Source organism: Dipodomys merriami, unplaced genomic scaffold (genome assembly GCF_024711535.1).
Source record: "Dipodomys merriami isolate MVZ:Mamm:240054 unplaced genomic scaffold, mDipMer1.0.p SCAF_260, whole genome shotgun sequence".
NCBI classification, from domain to species: domain Eukaryota; kingdom Metazoa; phylum Chordata; class Mammalia; order Rodentia; family Heteromyidae; genus Dipodomys; species Dipodomys merriami.
The window spans coordinates 632,340-650,419 of NW_027204049.1; the positions used below are offsets into that span (position 1 = coordinate 632,340).

Sequence of the window (18,080 nt, forward strand, 5' to 3'; positions counted from 1 at the left end):
AGTTGCAACAATGAGAAGTACAAGTTGTCATGTCCAAAACTAGCTTTACAACGTCGGTGCGGGGGGGTGTGGGGAAAGGGGGGAAAGGAGAAGGATTGGTATTGGGGGGGAGGGGGGAGGCTGGGAAGGGATGTGAAGGGTAAACAAAGGAGGAGGCTGCAATGCTTGGTAAGAAATGTACGCATTATCCTGCCCATGTAATTGTAACTCCTCTGTACAGTATGTTCACAAATAAAATTAAATTAAATTTAAAAAAAAGATTGTCTTTCTAAATGATAAAAACTTATTTCTTCTTTTACTTTGTCAGCGAAATAACTGCAAAAAAAACAACTTAACATATGAATCTATAACAACTGGAATGAATTTTTGTCTTTTTATTATCAAATATTAATTTCACTTAGTAATTTTATTGTGTTATACTCATATGTCCACATAATGTAGCTTGTAAAATTTTATTCCTTTTATTAATTTAATTATACTACTTTTTACTTAATTTGATGTTGTGATCATACTAACTTATAAAGTATTTGAGCATATTTACTCCATAATATTTCTCTTCATTTCCTCATTCACTTTTTTCCAAACTTAATAACTTCCATCTTTTACACTTGGGTCGTTTATTTTATTTTCTGGGACTAGAGTCTGCATATGCGAAATCTAGTATTTGTTTTACACAGTATAACTTATTCCTTTAATATGAAGGTTTCCAGTTCTATCTATTTTTCTGCAGAATAAGTGATTCTATTATTATGTTTGGCTTCACAATATATCATTGTGTATATATGCATATATATATTACAATTTCTTTATACAATCAGAGATTAAGGAACATGTAGGTGAATTCTGTGGTTATTCCTGTTTTGGGATTTTGGGGGGGAACAAGAAAGGATGTAAATAATGATATTTGGATAGAGAAACGTGATCTTTAGGTTTTCACTCTAGTATTTGAAATATCCTCCCACCTGCTCTTTCATTAGTATTTCAATAATGCTTCATATTTAAAAAGTGAAATTTAATTACACTTGCGAAGGTGTTCTTTTTCAGTATCTATGTTATTTTTATTACAGTGTTACATTTAGTATGTCATGTGAGTATGGGGATGTATGTGAACATGAATATGCATGAATGTTTGTAAGGAAGCTGAATGTATGTGAGATGCAAGATTGAAATAAAAGTTTGAGTCCTGTAAGTTGCTAAATTGATGTATATGTACAGTTTGTAGAATATGATTTCTAGATCAAATTTTGCTAGGTTTCATACCAAGTAAGTAGATGTTTCTAATTCAAAATCATAAAGAATAAAACAGCTATTCTGTTTCATAGTTATTTTCTCAGTACTCCATACATTGTAATAAGGGGAAAAAATGATTGAAAGTGGGATGGGTCAGTGGTAATCCTTTAGAAATTAAAATTTCCCCCAAATCTTCAGATGTACTCTTTGGATAAAAATCACAAATATATTTATAAACATACAGATAAAATGTGAACATCTCATATAAGTAAATATATGTATATAATATAGATATATCATATACTTAGTTATATTTTAAATGTATATCATAAATATTTATTTATATTTAAATAATTCATCTAATAACTTGTATATATATATATATATATATATATATATATATATACATTGTTTTTCTTTTTTCTTTTTTTTTTTTTTTGGTCAGTTTTGAGGCTTGAATTTTGGGCTTGGGTACTGTCCCTGTGCTCTTCAGATGAAGGCTATTGCTCTACCACTTGAGACATAGCGCCACTTCCGGTTTTCTGGTGTTAGTGGAACAAAGGGTACAGAAACCATTATTCTTATCACTAAAGGACTTCACATTGGCAGGTATAATTACAAGAAGACAAATAATAAATATTCACAGTGGCACAAAAATCCCTTAGGTGACTAGCAATACAGCACTTTTTCCAGACACTATATGAGATGTGAGAGGTTTGCAACCTAAGAAACTGTAGAAGATATTGAACCCTAAACATAACTGACAATTGCATGAACCCAGTCTTCTCTGACGGAATTAGCAAGGACTATATTGGAGATTCTTGTTAGGGACATGATGAAAAGTTTATAATTTAGTTGTGAATACAGAGCTCTTTACACCTGTCACTCAGACATTAATTATATTTAATATAGTTCCTTTTGTTCTAACATATTTTCATGGTTCAGGAAACTGGTTTTGTTTGTGAATCTTGGCTGTTCACAACATAGACATTGGTTTTTAATGCTTTTGAAATTACTGTCTGCATAGTGTTCTATGAGATGAGCTGCTCTTTACCAAATCATAGGAATGAACTTACTCTGATTCAAACTTGGACAGCAGCTAGGTTATTCCCTCCCCTAGAAAACCATCTGTCCAGTCTTCTTTACATGTCAACAAATGGTTATTTCCTTGCAAAAGTCTGCCAGTGAGTCAAACCTAACTCACCCAAGTGAGGTGAATTCCTCTCCCATGTTTTCCTTACATTAAAAATGGTTATAAATCTTTAGCCATGCACATACTTTTTAATGTAAAGTGTTCCACCTATTTTCTATAATGTGAATCAAGCAGAGGAATCAGGTTAAGATTTTGAAAGAGCTTTTGAAAGAGTTTTTGATGTTGAAATTTTTCCTATGTATGAATTTTTGGAGAAATATCCCCATTCAAATATGAAGGATGCACTTTTTTTGTGCTGGTACAGGGGTTTGAACTCCTAGCCTTGAGCTCTATCTGGGCTTTAATTCTCAATATTTGTACTCTACCACCTGAGCCACACTTTCACTTCTTCCTTTTACCACAAGTGGAGAAACGAATCTCTTAGGTTTATTCATTTGGAAGAACTTAGAATTGCAATTGTCATATTTAAACCTAACTAGTAGATAGGTGTAAGCTACGGGTCCTCTGCTAAAACTAATTTCTTACATATAAATAATCATAAAAAAGAGAAAATATATTTGCTCAATTATATATGTGTTGTCTGATGAAACAAATCACTTGCTACTGGAAGATAGAAAGAGAATTTATAGATGAAATGGAGGACAGAGACACAAAGAAAGAAGAAAGGAAGGGAGGGTAAATGAGGGAAGGAGAAGGAAGGAGAGGAGAGGAGGGAGGATCTGAGTAGTATTGTCTATAAGGTATTATTGGACAATCACTGCTTTGCATTTATGTAGCCAAAGCTTTATATATTTGGTAGTAATAAGTTGAGATATAAAATACCAATTTACAGGTAATAACCTGTAGGTGTGCTTCCTTCTGCACCAAGGGTGCCACAGTGATGTTACTGTTACAGAAAGGGCAAGCCGGGCACCGGTGGCTCATGCCTGTAATCCTAGCTACTCAGGAGGCTGAGATCTGAGGATCGCGGTTCAAAGCCAGCCCGGGCAGGAGAGACTGTGAGACTCCTATCTCCAGTAAACCACCAGAAAGCCGGAAGTGGCTCTGTAGCTCAAGTGGTAGAGCGCTCGCCTTGAGCTGAAGAGCTGAGGGACAGCGTCCAGGCCCAGAGTTCAAGCCCCACGACCGACAAAAAAAAAAAAGAAAGAAAGGGCAAGAGTAAGCAGTTTAAGTGATTCTGAGTAACAATAAATGATATGCCAGGAATGCTCCCTTGTATGGTGAAGTCAAGCATCACTCTTGTTCTCTGATCTAATCTTCCTCTCAACAAGAATAATACAACAGAAGAGGAAGGAGATACCTGAGTAATGATCATCTCTCTGTTTACCATCTTCCCTTGGCCTCTTAAATAGTAAACCACAGGAGACTTAACCTGAACTAGTGGGGGTAATGGCAGGAAAAAGTTCAGTTTAGCTTAATGGAAAAGTTTAAAAATAATTGGGGCAGCTTTTCAAATACTGAAATAAAACGTTTGTAATTGTTAATAAAAAGTAACTCTAAATGTATTGAAAATTTAGAAGACTACAGGGCTCATTCCATAGTGGAATCTGCATAATTAAACTGACTCCTGTTTCTATCAGAAATTGAAGACCGTTCCAAACTTCCAACTCTAGGTAAATTTCCCTTTATATTTACTTAAAGTGTGTGAATATGATGCAGAAAACATTACTTATGTAACTGTAACCCCTCTGTACATGATTTTTACAATAAAAATGGATAACATTTTTAAAAAATGATTGCTGAAGTGATAAGCAATGGAAATTCATGATGGATAGTATAATGCTGAGAGCATGGAAATTATGTTCCTTCATCTTCTGTGTGTAGAGAAGAAAAACGCTTTATTGGATGGCCTTGAAGGTCCAATTCTGAAATTGACAGAAAGTGACTAATAAAGGAGACCTATCTCAGCCATTCAGAGATTAGAAATGTGGAGAAATAGCCTCATTTTTGTACATCAAACATGGAAGAGAGAATGTGGTAAGCCCAAAGCCAAATGCCAAAGACAGAAATTTAACAAAATACCATGAAGTTGAAACAAGTCTTAAAAGGGACAGTTGGGCTTAAGGGGAGTAGTACAGAAGAATGGAGAGGGAAATGTTGGATTAATACAGTCATAATAATCAATGTATATATGTAAGAATATAAGTAGGAAACTTGAAGGGATATGTGGGGTTGGGGTAAGGGAAGGATGACAAATGAAAAGTTTGACAATGATCCAGATGCAGTGTACATTGAAATGCAGATACACTCTATTCAACACTGACAGGATGAAGCGAAATCCCTTTACACAACTAGCTAAAGATAAAATTTCTTTTGAAGTTTTAATATTAAGAGACCAGAAGCATAAACCTTTAGAGATAAATAAGAAGATAGCATTGACATATTATTGATGCTGGTGCTCCTTTCAATATACAAAAATTAATGTGTCAAGTCTGCTGTAAATGTAAATTTTATTTTGCCAATTATTTTTGCAAATTTCTTAAAATGTAGAGAACCAAAGTCCCGTATCCTTTCACTTCCAATAAAATAATCTTTTAGAACTTTAGGTTACTCAATTGTTACAAATATCTTACTGTAATTCATTGGGACTAATTTTATTCCATATTTAAATTTACATTTTATATCTCTAAAGTCTTTTAAAATCCTCTCTCTCGGGCACAGTTATGGCTAGATAACTGATGTGGGCAGAATCAGAATTATTCAGAAGGTAGAAAATGGATGTTTACCTAGTTTTATCTCTACTGGATCATAGAATACAGATTGTCCTAATTGGAAAAAGTTAACCCTCCCGTTTTCTGCATATAAACACTCCATCAACATTTTGTTATTAGAGGAGTATTCAAGATTAGTTATTTGTTGATTGATAATGACTGAGGATGACAGAAAGGTGAAAGAAGACCATTTACTCTTCAGGGAAGTTCTGACGTGTGCTTCACAAAATGTTATGAAAGCTCTCCATGAGAAATCTAGCAGCTGCATTTCTAAAAAGTCCTTGGGTTGTTACACTTTCTGATAATGTCTCAATTCAAGTACTTCTCCTTGGAGATCCATACTATTCAATGATGCTGTATTAGCTCCTTGTTACAATTTGCAGTCCGGTGTTGGTGATGAAATTTGTGCTTTTCAAAAGTGCTCTTGAATTCCATCCACAAACTGCAGACAAAATTTATCTGAAAAAAAATTGTATCTGTTGATAATGCATATATTTTTATTTTTTCATTATAAATATAGAATGTAGAAAAATTTTTCATAGCAATTACACTGCACTAGGTTGTGGGAAGATTTTAATGTAAAGAATATACTGTGTTCATGTAGAGAATTTGAGTATCCAAAATTTTAATATATTTGTGGTCCTAAAACCAATAACTTACTGATATTGAGTGACAAATACAATTTCCATAAGTATAGAAGTTTTCCTTGTATCTTTTTAATATGTATTTTTATTGTAAAGATACTGTACATAGGGGTTACAGTTACATAAGTAAGGTAATAAGTATATTTCTTATTAAGCGTTGTTACCCCCTCCTTTGTTTTTCCCTACCATCCCTTACCTTCACACCTCCCCAACTCCCCCTTCCAGCCCCTCCTCTGATAGTGTCTAATACATCTCAGTGTTACAATGGGTCAACCTGTATCCTTTCCTTATATATTAAATGAAGAAATGCTGGCTTGGTTTATGATGATTCTACTTGCGTAGAAACACCTAAAATCACTTGCCAAGTCCAAGAGCACATAAAAGAAACACCATCAAATTTTTGTCCATTGGTATAATTGTGTTCGACACATTTGACAGGTTACAATTTATTCTCAAACTTCACTACATTAAAAATACTTTCTTTTTTTTCTTATTTTCTTGGCAAGGAAATCAGCAAGACTTCAGTCAGCATGTCTCACATAGGACTTTTCACATTGGTTGGTTAAATATATGTGTAGAGACTAGTCATCTGAGAATTCAGTCATCTGCTAAGGAATTGATGCTGGCTGTTAGAAAACAGCTCAAGGAAGGATGCCATTTAAAGCTTTATAACTTTATTCTTTGCCAGGATATTCTCCTGCTACCTTGGTTTTTCAGAGTGTCTACAAGAGCAAGCATTACGTGGGGACCAGGGATACACCATATGGCCTATACTTATGGAGATTTCTGAGTGACTTTCTATCACCTGTACTGCATTTTGCAAGTCGAATCTGTCTAAACCTACCAGTTTTAAGAGTAAGAGTAGCGGTAAAAGAACTCTTAGAGACAAATACATCTTCAGCATATCTTGTTCCAAGCATTCCGTCTAAGGCATATTCAGGAAGTGAAACTGTGTTCTCTGTAATTATTTGTCTTTCTCCATGTGTGCATGTATACATGTGTATATGTATATGTGTATTTGTGTGTAAAGTAACATGCAAGTGTACATATATAAGGGCATATACACATTTATATATGCATATGTAAATAAAATTACACATATAAATATATGTGCATATCTTTCAGTTGTTCATTGATTTAATATAGAGTTACCAGCACATTGTCATTCTCACAAAGTGTACAAGATAAATTGCTCTGAGGGTCTGTGCTCTATAATGAGCATCCTTTGTACTAACTTCCCCCATTACTTTGATTTTCATCGCTATGAAAAACTTGGGTCTACTTTCCATTTGATAGCTTTATTTTCATTACATGTAGTTACTAACATAATAAACACAAAAGATTGCTTGTAAAAGAAAAAGAACGTTCAGGTCACAGGTTAAAAGTATCTTATCGATGGAGGCATAGAATTCCATTTTGTATGTATACCACATTTTCTTGATCCATTCATCTAATGGGTTGGTTCCATATCTTACCTACAGTAAATAATGCTGCATTAAACATAGTCGTGCTGGTAGCTTTAGTGTGGTTTTGTTTGTAAACATTTGGGTAAACGCCCAAAAGTGGGATTGCTGGGTCATAGGGGAGCTCTTTGTGGAGTCTTTTGAGGAACCTCCATACTAATATTCTATGCCTCCATCAGAAAGAATGACATTGCCCCATTTGTTAGGAAATGGAAAGACTTGGAAAAAATTATATTAAGTGAAGTAAGCCAGGCCCAAAGAAACATAGGTCCGATGGCTTCCCTTATTTGCAATATATAGTATATGTCTGAGTCAAGCAGAAAAGGTCAGATAAGGTGATGTTAGGGAAATGTTCCCTAAGATATGCATTCAAATGTTCATTTTTCTTTCATGCGATTGTTTCAAACACATTCATAAGATTATTTCATTGTTGCTTTGTATGTCCCTTCCCCACAGTATAACCCCTGCTTTCACTCTATTTGAGGTCGGTATAACTTGTGGAGGGGAAGGGGAAAACCAAATAGTTTAAATAAGGATACAGGTGGACCCAGTGCAACAATGAGATGTACAAGTCGTTATGTCGAAAACGACCTTTACAACTTTTGTGCGAGGGGAAGGTGGGAGGGGAGGGGAGGATTAGGGGGGAGTAGGGGGGAGGATGGGAAGGGATGGGAAGGGGACAAAAATGAAGAGGCTACAATGCTTGATAAGAAATGTACTCATTATCTTGCCCATGCAATTGTAACTCCTCTTTACAGTATTTTCACAATAAAAACAAAGAAATAGAAAAAAATATCTTATCCATACCAATGATTCCTATGAGATAAAATTTATAAGGAATGAAGGAATGAAAAGGAATGCCTAGATCTGGTGTTTTTCCAATTAGAATGGCAAAGAATAATATCACATCACTGTTATAACTCTTAAAGAATGCAAAGGTAACTGATGGTCTCTATCATGTTCCCACAAAACCAGGAGATTCTGAAGGATAATAGTAGACCCACAGAAATTCTAAGTAGCAGACATGGAGCATGAAAAAGAAAAAGAGGAAATGAGAGAGAGTGAAAGAGAGAGAGAAATATCATAATAATGAAAGCGCATAACAGATAAAAAAGAACTGAATGAGAAAATTCATACTGCTATCTTTAGACTCTATGTGTACATTCGAAAGTATCTGATGTATGATAACCCATCAAAATGAAATATAAAGTTATTTTGATGAAAATAAAAATGACTCAGACGAAGTTGCAAATGCAAAAACAATCTTCACAGAACCAAACTCTCAGAGATACTTCATGACTTTGGAAAGGATAAAGTGGCCGAAGTTAGTATAAATTTAGAAGTACGACAATTTAAAAAATATAAAACAATATTTATATCTTTATATAACCCAAAGCAGAAAGCAAATGTTGTTTAGATGATGTTTTTAAAACACAGTCTCTCAGGTGCTGGGAACATGGCTCAGCGGTAGAGTGTTTGCCTTGCATGCATGAGGCCCTGGGTTTGATTCCTTAGCACTACATAAGCAGAAAAAGATAGAAATGGTGCTGTGGCTCAAGTGGTAACGCTAGCCTTGAGATGAGGGACAGCACCCAGGTCCCAGAATCCATGACCAAGAAAATAAAAATAAAAAACAAAAAAATCAGTCTCTCACTTTTGTGGCCTCAACTCTGTAATATTGTTGCGTCAGACTAGGGCTAAGTTTTTAGATGTAGACACTTATCAACACTCCTGATTCAGATTCTACTTGATCATTTTTTAAATAAATATTTTGTTTTTAATTTTGCTGTTTGTAAATTCACATGCACCTATAAAAAATTGTTTGGCCATCCAGTAACCTTCTCAAATAACCTCCTAATGACGACTTACAAAAAGTTGTATTATATTACAAGTAAAACAATGCTACAAATAAAGAAAACTAATAATTAAATATTAATGATTAATAAAATAAAAACGAAACAATTACTAGTATTTTCAGTATTTGAAGTGTACTACATATTAGATTTTAGCATTTTCTCATATTCCTATACATTTAACACTGGCTAAGGTTTTGATGTTCAACAAGATTTTTATAGAATATGAGTACTCTTTAAAATTACACACTAAGATTACTATTTATGGCTCATCTCATCATTTGTTTATGGTTTATATCATCATTTATTCCTTGCTAGCATATAAAGTAAGGAAGTCCTAATGTTTTAACAGAAACTGTGTAGTTAACAAAATCTAAACTCTTCACTCTGCCTCTTTACACAAAGACTTTGCAAGTTTTCTTTAATCAAGTTTCTATAAACTCTGCAATGTACATTCTTAGTAGGATACGTCTGCTACCATAAATCTTAAATACTTCATAGAAAAGTTTTATATCTGCCAAAAAGTCCTAATTTTGGCATATATAACCAAATACTCAACATTAAATATATTTAAAACATTAATTCTTTTAACAAACCTTAACATTTGTTGCTGTGTTCATTATGACAGGTGCCTTGTATAGAATAATTGAATTCCTCCTCCTACACATCTCTTGAACAAGAAATATGTGGAATTATTTTGTTTTTGACATGTCAATCTTGACTTTATTCTTAAATGTGTGCTTATGTAAGAAATATATGGTTCTAAAATTTCATGACAATTCTTTTGAACTTACTTTTTGTTGAATTGTCTAGTTTAATAGAATCAATTACACTTTATATATAAAAAGTGTTCTCTGCTCAATTCAGCATCACATACACTAACATTGGAACCATACAGAGAAGATTAGCATGGCCCCTGCACAAGGATGACATGCAAATTCGTGGAGCATTCCACATTTTTACAAGAACAGATGCTGGTGGGGATGTGGTCACAAGGGAACCGTATGCATTCTTGGTGGGAGTGTATACTTGTTCAACCACTTTGGAGAGCAGAATTGAAATTCCTCAAAAGACTCCACATATATACCACATTTTCTTGATCCATTTGATGTCAGTATAACATGTGGAGGAGATGGGGGCAAACAAGTCGTTTAAGGATTCAGGTGGACCTGTTGCAACAATGAGAAGTACAAAATGTCATGTCAAAACCAGCTTTACAATGTCGGTGGGGGGAGGGAGGGGGGTATAATTGGGTGGGGGGAGGGGGGAGGCTGGGAACGAGGTGAAGGGTAAACAAAGGAGGAGGCTGCAATGCTTGGTAAGAAATGTATGCATTATCCTGCCCATGTAATTGTAGCCCCTCTGTACAGTATGTTCTCAAATAAAATAAAATAATATTAAAAAAAAAGACTCCACATAGAGCTCCCCTATGACTCAGCAATCCCACTTTTGGGCATTTACCCAAATGATCACAAAGAAGACAATACTAAAACTACCAGTACAACTATGTTTATTGCAGCATTATTACCATAGCTAAGATATGGAACCAACCCAGATGCCCCTCACTAGATGATTGGATCATGAAAATATGGTATATATAAACAATGAAATTCTATGCCTCCATAAGAAAAAGTGGCATTACTCAATTTGTTAGGAAATGGAAGATTGGAAAAATATTAAGAGAAGTAAGCTAAGGCCAAAGAAACATAGGTCCCATGTTTTTCCTTATTTTCAATAATGAATATATGTCTGGCATATGACCAGATAAAATGATGTTAAGGGAATTGAACCCCAAGATAGGGAAACAATTGGTATTTTGTTTCTTGCTGTTGTTTCTAACATATTTATAATGTGCAATGTGATTTTTTGTTTCTTTACATGTTCCTCCCCCACTCTATAACTTCTGTTTTCACTTTATTTGCAGTTGGTTCACCTACATCTTGTATGTACACTACTCTAATTTGCAGAGGGAAAGGGAAAACAGGCTCAAATAGGGATACAGGTTAACCTATAACAATGAAAAGCACAAGAAACTATGTTGAAAAATGAACTTTACACTCTCCGTGGGGGCGGGGAGAGAAGAGTGTACTTGTTGAGGTGGGAGGGAAGGGATGGTAGACGAAATATAAAGGAGGAGGCAACAATGCTTGTTAGGAAATGTACTAATTATCTTGCTTATGTGAATGTGAACCCTCTGTACTGTATGATTACACTAAAAAACTTATAAAATTGTCCTGAGATGGAAGAGTTTATTTCCTTTATTTTACCCATATAATATCATTAACAATGAAATTAATTTGACTTCTGGGAAGATCTATGCGGAGGAAGATCTCTCGCATAGAAAGCAGTTTTAGTGTTCTAATGAACAGACCTAGGATAGAGAATCACACCAAGTGTGCAATTACAGTACAGAGGGTTTGGCCAGAGAGGCAAAATCCAGGCAAGGAGACAGATCTGAGCACTTGCCTGTATAGCCTCAGCTGCGGTGGCTGCGTTGGCTGCCGTGGCTGCAGTAGCAGCCATACATATAACACAGAGATTCTGGGACAAAGGTGCCAGACACAGGAGGCAAGCGGATTCCACTCAACACCAGCAAGAATTGACAAGGAAAAGGTATCTTCATCTGGCAGATCACAAACCAGAGACGACCCAGGAACCAACACTCCGCCATGAATAGAACCCTGACATCCTGACTGTTTCTCATGGAGTAGAGGTGGGAAGGCTGCCCCTCCCCCCATCCACCTGAGATCTCCATCTTTGATACAGCAAGACCCAGCTGAGCAGCTAGCTGCAACTCAGGCCCTGGAAGAAAAAAAAAAGAGTCATTTAGCAGGTCACAGGAACCTGACCTGACCTGCCAGGCTCAACCCCACTCAGGGGAAAGTCACCCAGCCCAGACAGAGAAAAGTCTGCCCCCAAATGAGTGGCTTTCTTCACTGGGTAAACAGAGCCAGAGGCTGCCCCTCCCTACAGCAGCCTAGTCAAACAATTGAACTTCAGTAAACATAAATTCTGAGAATGGCTCCACGCTGGGTTCTGTGAGTGTCTCTGGAGCTAGCTCCTGAGGGAAAAGCTACTGTTTGCTGAAAGGCCTCAATGCTACCCAGAACCTAGCCTCATCACAGCATCTCCAAATTAGAGTTAACAGCTATCTAACTCTTTTGTGATACTCAAAGCAAAACTCCGTCTCACTGAACTAGCCTGGGAGGAGGATCTGAGTAAAACAGAGCATTTTTCTGCCTGCTCAAACAAACAATTAAGAAACCAAACAAGCCACAGGAATACCAAAAACCACAAGCAGACCAGAGAGTCCAGCAAGAGATGGGTTTTGGACACAAGGCAGATACAGGATCTTCCCATCCTCCTCCCGTCCCCCCCCAAAATAAATCAAAGACATGCTTTGGTTCCATTTATTTTACTATTTATGTTTTAAAATTCGCTTACTATTAATCTTTTTTTTTCAATTATAATTTTTACTTTAGGTGTATATGAGCACCCTTTGGTGCTTTTTTTTCTTTTCTTCATTTTTTTCATTTTTTTCCTCTTGCTGTTTTTCTTTTTTTTACTTAAACGCTGTTCTGTTCATCTTCAGATATATAGCCCTCTTCGAATATTATACCTTATCCCCCATTGTGTACACATTTAATCCAGAAATTTATTACTCAATTCACAACCTCTTAGGCTTAAATTCTTTAATAGCAGTATTACCTCTTTGTACATATATAATTTTTAAAGAATTTTTGTTTTTCTATTTTTCTTGTTGTTTTTTGTTTTAATTTTTCTTTTTTTAATCCCTCTCCTATCACTCTGTCCAATTCATTTCCCTCTCTGAGATTAGGACTTGATAAAATTCACTCTCATTTTACTTCTCCACACCACTATAATCCTATTTTACCCACATTTCTCCATAAACCTAATAATTTATGATTTGCCAAATTCTTTCTTGCTGTTCTTATCCCATTAATCCATAGTTGTTTGATGTTGAGTAGATTGTATCTGTTGAGTTAGATTGTACCTGCAGCTTTTTTTTTCTTTTTTGTCAGTCATGTTGCCTGCACTCTGGGCCTGGGTGCTGTCCCTCAGTTCTTCCTCTCACGGCTAGTGCCCTATCACTTGAGCCATAGCATCATTTCTGGCCTTTTCTGCTTATGTGGTGCAGAGGAATCAAACCCAGGGCCTCATGCATGCAAGGAAAGCACTCTAACACTGAGCCACCTTCCCAGTCCTCCCAGCCTTTTGAATGTGCAGCTACAGAACTTTGGTTGATGCTTGCCTTAAAATTGTGTTCTAGCACAAAATTGATGTTACTTTCATACCAAATGGGCAGAACAAGCCAGAAAAACAAAAGAAAAAATGACAAGTCTGCGTATCTCAACTCCCAATCAAGACAATCAGGTGACAGAACAGCTAATGAATAATCCAGAGCAGAGTTCCCTAAAAGCTCTACAAAAACTCCGGTAAACATGGTGAATGAAAAGATTGAAAACCTGCAAAGGACTCAGTGTGAGCGTGATAGGGAGAGAGAGGAGGCAAACCAAAGGTAAATACAGGAATCTGGTGAGCGTGAGAAAGCTACTCAAAAATTGATACAGGAATTGCATGAGCAGCTTGAGAGCAGTCAAAGAGAAAGAAGAGAATTGTGTGTGAGAGCAGGCTGAGAACAGTCAAAGAGAAAATAGGAATTGCATGGGCAGGATGAGAACAGACAAAGACCAACACAGGAATTGCGTGAGCAGTCTGACAAAAGTCAAAGAGAACTACAAGAATTGCATGAACATGAGGAAGCTAATCGAAGAGTAATGCAGGAATTGCGAGTGCAGGATGAGAATGGACAAAGATCAATACAGGCATTCATGGAGTCCATAAACAGACAGCTGAAAGAATTCAGGGAGTCCACAAAAGAAATGCTGAATGGAGCCTGCCAAAAGGAATGGGACTCCAAGGAACCATAGCCAATCAACTAAGTGCTCAGAGAATAAAAACTAAACACCAAATTAAGGAAGTAAAGAAGTTCATACAAGATCTAAAACCAAGCTCAAAGAGTTTGAAGCCATCGACCAATTAGAAAGAAAAGAAATAAAAGAACATAGTAGAAAGTCTTGACAGTAGGTTAGACCATGAAGAAGATATTATAAAGCCTAGATATTATAAAGAAAGAACATACAACTATCCAAGACAAATCCAAGAAATATGATAGCTATATTTAACATTTGGAAGAGACCATCAAAAGGCCTAATATGAGGATAATGGATAGAGGAGCACCTAAAGACAGAAGTTAATGTTCTAGGAAATTTGTTTAACAGGGTCCTAGCAGGGAACTTCTCAAACATGCAAAAGGATAGGCTTATTCAGATACAAGAAATTTTTAGAACCCCAAATAGACCATAAAAGAACAGGACATCCCACCGTCACATTATAATCCACATGGGATCAATTAAGACCAAGGGAAAGATCAATCACTTATAAAGGGAAACTAATTATAATCACCTCAGATTATTCAGCAGAGACAATTAAAGCAAGAAGACTCCAGAATGATAAATGCCATGCCCTAAAGACAAACAACTATCAACCAAGAATACGGTACCCAGCTAAAATCTCCTTCATAACCGAAGGTCAAATAAAAACCTTCCATAGCAAAGACAAATGAAACAATATATCTCTATCAAACCAGCCCTACAAAAGGTACTTAAAGATGTCCTACACATAGAAAACCAAGAAGACCATAATAAAGGCTGAGAAACAGCACCCAAAAGAGATACAAGAACCATAGGAAGAACCCAGTTGGCACAGCCTCCAAAAAGATGGATAACATGGGAGCAACTCCCAAATACCTCTAAGTCCTAACTCTTAAAATTAAGGGATTTAATTCTCCAATTAAGCGACATAGACTGTCTAGTTGGATTAAAAAGCAAGATCCTTCTATCTGTTGCCTTCAGGAGTCACATCTTGCCCATAAAAGCAAACAACTTTTTACTATGGAGGTTCCTAAAAAGACTCCACATAGAGCTCCCCTATGATCCAGCAATCCCACTTTTGGGCATTTACCCAAATGTTTACAAACAAGACCACACTAAAGCTACCACCAGCACAACTATGTTTATTGCAGCATTATTTACTATAGCTAAGATATGGAACCAACCCAGATGCCCCTCAGTAGATGAATTGATCAAGAAAATGTGGTATATATACACAATGGAATTCTATGCCTCCATCAGACAGAATGACATTGCCCCATTTGTTAGTAAATGGAAAGACTTGGAAAAATTATATTAAGTGAAGTAAGCCAAGCCCAAAGAAACATAGATCCCATGGTTTCCCTCATTTGCAATAGTTAGTATATATATGAGTCAAGCAGAAATGGTCAGATAAGGTGATGTTAGGAAAATGAACCCTAAGATATGTATTTAAATTGTTTTTCTTTCATGCATTTGTTTCTAACGCATTTATATGATTATTTCTTTGTTGCTTTGTATGTCCCTCCCCACAGTATAACCCCTGCTTTCAGTGTATTTGACGTCGGTATAATTTGTGGAGGGGAAGGGGAAAAGCAAGTCGTTTAAATAAGGATACAGTGGACCCGTTGCAACAATGAGAAGTACAAGTTGTCATGTCGAAAACAATCTTTACAACTTTAGTGGGGGTGTGGGTGAAGAATTGGGTGGGTGGGGGAGGCTTGGAAGAGATGGGAAGGAGAAACAAACTAGGAGGCTACAATGCTTCATAAGAAATGTACTCATTAACTTGCCCATGTAATTGTAACCCCTGTGTACAGTCTTGTCACAATAAAAAAATTTAAAAAAACAACTTTTGAAAGTGAAAGGCTGGAACAAAATATGCCAAGCAAATGGAGTCCATAAACAGGCAGGAGCTGCAAGGCTAATGTCAGATAAAATAGACTTCAAATTAAAATTAGTGAGAAGAGATTAAAAAAAAAAGGTCACTACATACAAATTCACTGATCTCAACTCCAGGAGTATATTACAATACTTAATATCTAATCGCCAAACAACGGAGCACCCAAATTTATCCAAGAAACATTACTTTCCCCCAAAACTCACATAGATCCAAAGACACTAATTGTTGGGGACTTTAACACACCATTATCCCCACTAGATAGATCAACTCGGCAAAAACTTAACAGAGAAAACGCAGATCTAAACAACTGCATAGATCAACTAGATTTAACAGACATCTACCAAATATTTAACACAGCAGCATCAGAATACACGTTTTGCTCAGCAGCACAAGGGACCTTTTTGAAAATTGACAATATTTTATGTCACAAAGCAAACCTGTCCAAATTGAGAAACATTGAAATTATACCTTACATTCTCTCAGACCATAAGGGAATAAAATTAAAACTCAACACCAAAAGCCACCAAAGAAAGTCCGGTAACACATGGAGGCTAAACAACACACTGCTGAATCATGAGTGGGTCATGGAAGAGATTAGAAAGGAAATTCAAATGTTCATGCTATTCAACAAAAATGAGCACACAAATTACCAGCTCCTCTGGGACACAGGAAAGGCAGTACTCAGAGGCAAGTTTATAGCTCTGAGCTCCTGCATCAACGAATTTGAGAGATCTGAAACCAACAATTTAATGACACTTCTAAACTTTCTTGAAAAAGAGCAGCAAGATAAACCCCAATCCAGTGGACCGAAAGAAATAATTAAAGTTCAATTTGAATTAAATGAATTAGAATCCAAAAATTCCACAGAAGGAATCAATAAAACAAATAATTGGTTCTTCGATAAAATTAACAAAATTGACAGATCTTTAGCAAATCCTATCAGAAAAAGAAGAGAACACACCCAAAAAATAAACTCAGAGATGAGAATGGAATCATCACCAAAGAAACAACCAAGATTCAGAACATTATAAGGGAATACTTCTCAAAATTTTATGCTAATAAGTTTGAGAACTTGACAGAAATTGATCTTTTTTGCTAGCAAATATTGTCATGCTGAAACTAAACCAAGATGAGTTAAACCACCTTAACAGGCCCATATCAAGCATTGAAAGAGAAACAGCAAGGAGACCTCCCATCTAAGAAAAGTCCAGGACCAGATTGTTTTACAGCAGAATTCAAAGCAGAGCTCACATCAATACTCTTCCACTACTTCACAGCTGTTCCACTCTTTCTATTATACAGTATTTTCCCCAGTCCCATATCTTGTGTTGCTGCTCTCATATATTTTATTTTATTTTTAATTGAAATTTTAGTGTCAATTTAATGTACAAAGGTGTTATAGTTACATAAGTATTGTAATGAGTTCATTTCTTTTCTAACTTGTTACCCCTTCACCCATTTTTCTCCCTCTTCCCTCCAAACGGCCCCTCCAAGATTATTTCAAACATGTTGTCTTGTGATTATCACTGTTGCATAGGTTCCTCCTTTGTCCATTGTCTCACCATTTTTTCCCTTTCCCTTCCCTAGTTCAGATCAACATATTTACAATACCCCGGGTATTAAAAACAAATACAGTGACTACAGGGGATAAACCATATGTGGGGAAAAAAAAACATAAGGATGAAAAAGAATCACATAGTACATTAAGAATAACAAAAATAAAGAACAGGTCTTGGGGTTCATTTCACTTGGAATCACCTTATATGGTCAAATGTACATAACTATAGAGCTATTCTGCTAATATACTAAGATTATCCATGATGTACACAATAATGCTCCCTATTATCCAGTAATCCCACTTCTCAGCATTTAACCAGGTGAACACAAACAAGACCATAGTAAAGCTACCAGCACAATTTTGTTTATTAAAGTATTATTTAACATAGCTAAGATATGGAATGAGCAGAATAGCTCTATAGCTATATACCTATGACCGTATAAGGTGATTCCAAGTGAAATGTACTCCAAGACATGTTGTTTGTTGTTCTTAATGTACTATGTGATTTGTTTTTATCCTTTTGCGTTTTCCCCACCTATGGTTTATCCCCTATAGTCACTGTATTTGATTTTGATACCTTGGGTATTGTAAATATGTTTATCTGAACTAGGGA

General features: G+C 35.9%; 1 non-coding gene across 1 annotated transcript; it reads left to right on the forward strand.

The window, feature by feature from the left end:
* Window positions 1-9,908: 9,908 nt before the first annotated feature.
* Window positions 9,909-10,015, forward strand: LOC138837069 (U6 spliceosomal RNA). Its single transcript, XR_011375165.1, has one exon. It is a non-coding gene; the product is annotated as a U6 spliceosomal RNA (small nuclear RNA).
* The last annotated feature ends 8,065 nt before the right edge of the window (window positions 10,016-18,080 follow it).